Source organism: Triticum aestivum, chromosome 2A (assembly GCF_018294505.1).
Source record: "Triticum aestivum cultivar Chinese Spring chromosome 2A, IWGSC CS RefSeq v2.1, whole genome shotgun sequence".
NCBI classification, from domain to species: Eukaryota; Viridiplantae; Streptophyta; class Magnoliopsida; order Poales; family Poaceae; genus Triticum; species Triticum aestivum.
Window position 1 is genome coordinate 215,997,258 of NC_057797.1, and position 6,259 is coordinate 216,003,516.

Consider the following 6,259-nt stretch of genomic DNA (forward strand, 5'->3'; position numbering starts at 1 on the left):
AAAATGGATGTATCAAGGAGCTGCACCGACAGACGACCAAAAGCATCAGCGGCTGGACATCCGGCGCCTCAACAACGCCCGGATATCCGGCCTTCCCCGGAAATCTGACACCACAAGTACAACAATGAAGGCCAACGCCAGGCCGGACATCAGCCCGTGGCCCGGACATCCGGCATCTCGTGAACGATCGGACATCCGGCATCTCGTGTGTGTATGTGGGCAAATTATTTTATCTCTATCTCTACTACTTATAAAAGCGAAAGTTCTAATTCTTCTAAGAGCAATCCAACATCTCCCTTAAAAAACTGCTCGTAAAAATGGTTTTACGGGAGGGCCGTAAAATTCACGGGAAGTTGTCCGAGAGCATCTTTTGTCAGTTCTTCTAAACTTCGTCCCCTAAATCCATTTTATTAAACAAAAAATAGATGATTTCCTAAGACCCGCCTGTCGGAGTTGAATCTGACGCGTCTTGGGAGGGGGTCCTGAGCTGGTGATCTTAGCTTGACGGTAACAAGACAAAGAGGAACATGATGTTTTACCCAGGTTCAGGCCCTCTCGAAGAGGTAAAACCCTACGTCATTCTTCTTTTATATTGATTGTGGATGGGGTATAAAGTACATGATCTACCTCGAGATCGTATGTGTATATGTGTCTCTAACTTAACCCTGGGGACTAAACCCCTTGGCTTATATAGACACCCGGGGTACCTAGGGTTACATGTAGGTCGGTTACATCTAGGGATAAATATGTCGATGATTCAAACATGCCTTGAAGTATGCGCCAAGTCTTCGAAGGATTCCATCTTGAGTAAGTCGTGGGTCATGGCAAACGTGCCCCATTCTTCGGTTGTGTGGAGGTCCTCGGCCCAGCCCATGAATGATTGGCCGACGTGCTTAGCAACCCCTAGTCCAGGACACGGTCACCACCAGTCAGTGACACACATGAAGACGGGGGTGCGATAGTCGTCGGGAAGGGGAGGTGCGGTGGTCGCCGGCACAGCGCGGGCACGAGGCAGCATGGCGGCGGGCAGCGCGGATTGCGGCATTATGGCGATATTTATGGGAAGTTGGGGCGAAAAATCCTTCTCAAAGACTATGTGTAATGCAATTAATTTATTGCCTAATACTAAAATGTATTGCACATATGAGATCAATATGTAACATAATTAATATATTGCCTAATATTAGCATGCATTGCATTGCATATCAATATTGTCTAATCTTTGATAAGAAAATCCTTCTCAAATACTGTATGTATTAGTGTGTGATGCAATTAATATGTTATCATAGGGCTAGGGTGTGCGTGTGTGCGTTCATAGGGGTGAGTATATGCGCATTTGCGTTTGTATTGTGTTCAAAAATAATATTAAGGTGCATTGTACATACGAGATTACTACTACTGTGTTTATATAAAAAAACAATTGAGCACCAGCTTGAACAGACAATTCCTATATTCGCAACAGGAAAAGAAAAACAGACGATTCCTATTGCTCCGACCTCCGATCAAGAGCTTCCTGATTTGTTTTTAGGGTAAGAGCTTCCTGAATTGTGTAAAGTCCTCGGTTGCGTGCTTCGTGAACCGTCCAGCTGGACTGTGTTAGATTTGAAGTCGGTTCGTTTCATCGCAGAGAAAAAAAAACAGAACAAGTCGGTTCTTTTTTGTTGCTGTTGCAAAAATCAATAAGTCGGTTCCTTAAATCTTGCTATAATCCATGGCTATACTGGAAAATTGAGTTCTTGGAGGAGCTGTTTCCGTGTCGTGCTCGTGTTCAGTTTGGAAAGTTTTTTTTTTAGAATCATGTTTGGAAAGATTTTAGAGGTCGTATCCGCGTAGAACCTGTTAAAGCTGGATCCGATATAAATACAGAAGGAGGGACGCTGGCAACACAACGCGACGGAACACGAAACAGGAAAAGATTTATTTGTCTATATATATTATTAATCCTTGTTAGCCATGGATTTCTTGCCAAAGACAAGCATGGCGTCGTCGCCGGAGGGCGCAGCGGTGGTGAATGCGTACAAGAAGGCGCTCGCCACTGCGGCCTCGGTGAGCGCGTACGCCATGCTGGCGCGCGGCATGGCGCGGGAGCTCCTCCCCGACGAGCTGCGCGCCGCGGTGCGCTGGGGCGCCGCGTTCGTGCGCTCCCGCTTCAGCGCCCCCGACAAGGAGCGCCACACCATCGTCATCCGGCGCGTGCTCGGCGGCGGGTACAACGAGGACGACCTGTTCGACGCGGCGCTCGCGTACCTGGCCACCAAGATCAACCCGCAGTCCATGAGCCGGCTCTGCCTCGCGCGCACCCGCAAGAGGGAGCCCGACGGGAGCGGCAGCTGCACCACGCTCCTGAGCATGGAGAACGGGAGCTCCACCACCGTACCTTCCAAGGCGTGGAGTTCCGGTGGACGTCCATCGAGAGCGGCGGCAACGACGGCAACAATAGGGGCAAGGAATGCCTGGAGCTCAGCTTTGACGCGGAGCACACGGAGACCGCGCTCCACAAGTACGTGCCCTTCATTACCTCCACGGCGGAGGAGCTGCGGTTGCGAGACCGCGCGCTCAAGATCTTCCTCAACCAGGGCTCGAGTTGGAAAGGCATCAACCACCACCACCCGGCCACGTTCGACACGCTCGCCATGGACCCGTCCGTCAAGCAGGCCGTGATTGACGACCTCGACCGCTTCCTGAAGCGGAAGGACTACTACCGGCGGATCGGCAAGGCGTGGAAGCGCGGCTACCTTCTCTACGGCCCACCTGGAACCGGCAAGTCCAGCCTGGTCGCCGCCATGGCCAACTACCTCCGGTTCAACCTCTACGACCTTGACCTCTCGGGGGTGTACGATAACTCGTGCCTGCAGCGGCTGCTCATCGACATGTCCAACAAGTCCATCCTCGTCATCGAGGACATTGACTGCAGCTTTGACACCATGTCCAGGGAAGACCGCAAGGTATCCCATGCGACGACCTACACAGACGACGACGACGACGACGACGACGACGAGTACGACGACGCCCGAGCACGAGGATACCCCCCGGAGCGCGAGCGCAAGATAACGCTGTCAGGGCTGCTCAACTTCATCGACGGCCTGTGGTCCACATGCGGCGAGGAGCGCGTCATCGTCTTCACCACCAACTACAAGGACCGCCTCGACCGGGCGCTGCTACGGCCGGGCCGCATGGACATGCACGTCTACATGGGCCACTGTGGCTGGGAGGCGTTCAGGACGCTGGCCCGGAACTACCACCCGGTCGAGGTCCACGCGCTGTTCCCGGAGATTCGGGAACTGCTTTCCGTGGTGGAGGTGACACCGGCGGAGGTGTCCGAGATGCTGCTGCGGAGTGAGGACGTCGACGTTGCGCTACGGGTGCTTATCGAATTCCTCCAACAAAGAAGATGCAAAACAAATGAGGTAAATGAGAAGAACGGCCGCATAGCAGGATAGCAGAGACGGTATTTTGCAATGTTTCTTCAGTATTCGGACCCCCTTTCGTGGCGAACGCAGAACTTCAACTTTTATCTTGCTTCGATGAAGATGTAGCAGCCATTTCTTTTATCTTGTTTCTTCATTCGAGCTCCCTCTGCTGACACACGCAGCCATGAAATTATTTATTACTGACATTCTGAATTTTTACAGTGATCTGACATTTTCTTCTTTATACAAACAATTGTTGAGCTTTAACTTTCTTTATAGTTCCCCGCAAAAAAAACTTTCTTTATAGTTTTGCTAGGTCCAAATCATTGCTACACTCATCAAATCTTGAGCGAAAATCCGTGTGAAGTTGTCTTTTAGCTTTCTTTCTTGGGTTTATCTATGTGCCCTGGTCTGCTACTAAAGCCCCGCTGGTTGTTTAGTTTCCTTCTTCAGTTGATTGCTTCATGGTAACTGCTTCTGTAATATTAGCTGCTTCCTTCTATTATTTTTGTTTTTGAAGGAAAGAATAGCTGCTTCCTAATCGCCAAGCCCCGGAAATTGCGATATCCCTAAAATAGTCGAAAGTGGGATTATTTCTCCCAATTATATACAACAATTAATTATGATATTTTCTAGATTTGTTTCCTTACCAATGGCAAAACTGGATTTCATAAGGAAGCATTCTTTCATAAGGAAGCATTCTTCTAGATGGACGGCATAATTATTTGGGAATGGCGTGAATCCCTTTTTTATGGAAATCATTTTGGGAAAGTACTATTATTTCTCACTAATTACGATCTCCGTCCCCAATTTGATATTATAGTCCCGGTGTAGATAGAAATTCCCTTATGATCTAGTAATTCCAAGCGATAATAAATACCAGGACTTAGCAATATTTGATTGATCACAATTCGGTATAATTCATTATAGGAATGTTTTCGATAGAAATGGTTTGCTTTTGCACATCGAAACCAAAATTTAATATTGCAGATACGTATAATTCAGAAGAATAGGTAAGATGTGTTTTGTAGATGGCAACATGATTTTATAGCACAAAAGCATTATACTTGATGCATGGAAGCATCGTTTTCGATTGTGAACGAACTCTCTAAGATAGGAAAAACACAGTTGTCAATTTAGTACTAGCAAAAAAAGCACATGTGGAAGGACAAGAAGCATGAAGGATTTAAAAAAAATCCACTTGGTATAATGAACATTTTATATATAATTCAGAAGAATAGGTAAGATGTGTTTTGTAGAAAATTAATATCGCAGATACATATAATTCGGAAGAATAGGTAAGATGTGTTTTGTAGATGGCAACATGATTTTATATAGCACAAAAGCATTATACTTGATGCATGGAAGCATCGTTTTTGATTGTGAACAAATTCTCGACGACAGGAAAAACACAGTTATCAATTTAGTACTAGCAAAACAAGCACGTATGGAAGGACAGGAAGCACGAAGGATTTTCAAAAAAAATCCACTTGGTATAACGAACATTTTACAGCTCTTTTAACAAAGAATGACACATTATTATAATGACACTATTTTGACTTCCGCCCAACCGACATAGCAGCGATGCTAAATGGGCTAATCAATCAATAAGTAGTACACGTGTCGCATGCTCCTTTTGTGAAACACGGTAGTCATGGACACATAACAATGTCAAACCCCATTCACATCATACTCAGCATCAACATAGCATCGTTGGCATTGTGTAGAAACATGAAGCATAACTACCCATCCACTGCTCCCAACAGGAGGTATTGCTCGTCTGTTCAATCCTTGGGTGCTCGAACAGCTCCTTCCCCTGCACCTACCTGGGGCTGCCGCTCACCCTACGCAAACAATCAGCAGCGCAGCTCCAATGCCTAGTGGATAAACTTCATGACTGCCTGCCGCATTGGAAGGCGGCAATGCTTCCGAAGAGTGGTCGCCTAACTCTGATCCTATCGGTCCTCTGCGCAATACCAATCCACTCCATGCTGGCCTTGAGCATTCCGGTGAAGATCATCAAGGCCCTGTCAAAAATCTGCCGTGGGTTCCTCTGGTGCGGGAAGAAAGAGGCGACAGGAGGGCACTGTGCCGTGGCGTGGGATAGTGTATGCAAGCCCAAGTGGGCAGGTGGGCTTGGGATCCCCGACCTGAGCTGGTTGAACAAGGCCTTACAAGCCCGATGGCCATGGCTACAGAAAACGGACAATGAGAGACCCTGGGCTGAGTTCAACATCGACATCCCTGCTGCTTCTCGCGAATTATACAACGCGGCTTCTCGGACGATCATAGGAAATGGCCGGAGCGCCCTTTTCTGGGAAGACCGGTGGCTTTCAGGCTACCGAGTTGGCGAGCTAGCTCCTGCCATCTACAATAGAGTTCGAAGGCGGACGAGAGCCTCACGGACAGTGGAGGACACGCTCATAGGTGGGGAATGGGCAAGATACATTGGACCTAACCTCACTACAAATGAGATGGCACAATTCCTGGCTCTGTGGCAAAGGGTGGCGGGCATGCAACTAGTGGAAGGGGAGGAGGATAGAACTATTTGGTCATGGGAGCAGAACGGGATCTTCTCCGCGCCCTCTGCATACGCGGCAAATTTCATGGGCCTGCAAAGGTCACCGACGGCGGAGTTCACATGGAAATCAAACGCGCCACTTCACACTCGTTTCTTTCTTTGGCTCGCGATTCAAAATAGATGTTGGACATCCGACCGGCTGGCCAAGCGAGGGTTACCACATCAGAGCTCATGCCCCTTCTGTGACTAGCACGAGGAATCACTGCAACATCTGCTTCTTGACTGCGTGTTTGCGAGGCAGGTCTGGCACGAGATGGGATTGAGGACA

At 48.3% G+C, this 6,259-nt stretch overlaps 1 pseudogene; it reads left to right on the forward strand.

The window, feature by feature from the left end:
* The first annotated feature begins 1,750 nt into the window (after nt 1–1,750).
* LOC123185187 (AAA-ATPase At3g50940-like) lies at nt 1,751–3,654 on the forward strand (annotated as a pseudogene).
* Nucleotides 3,655–6,259: the final 2,605 nt, after the last annotated feature.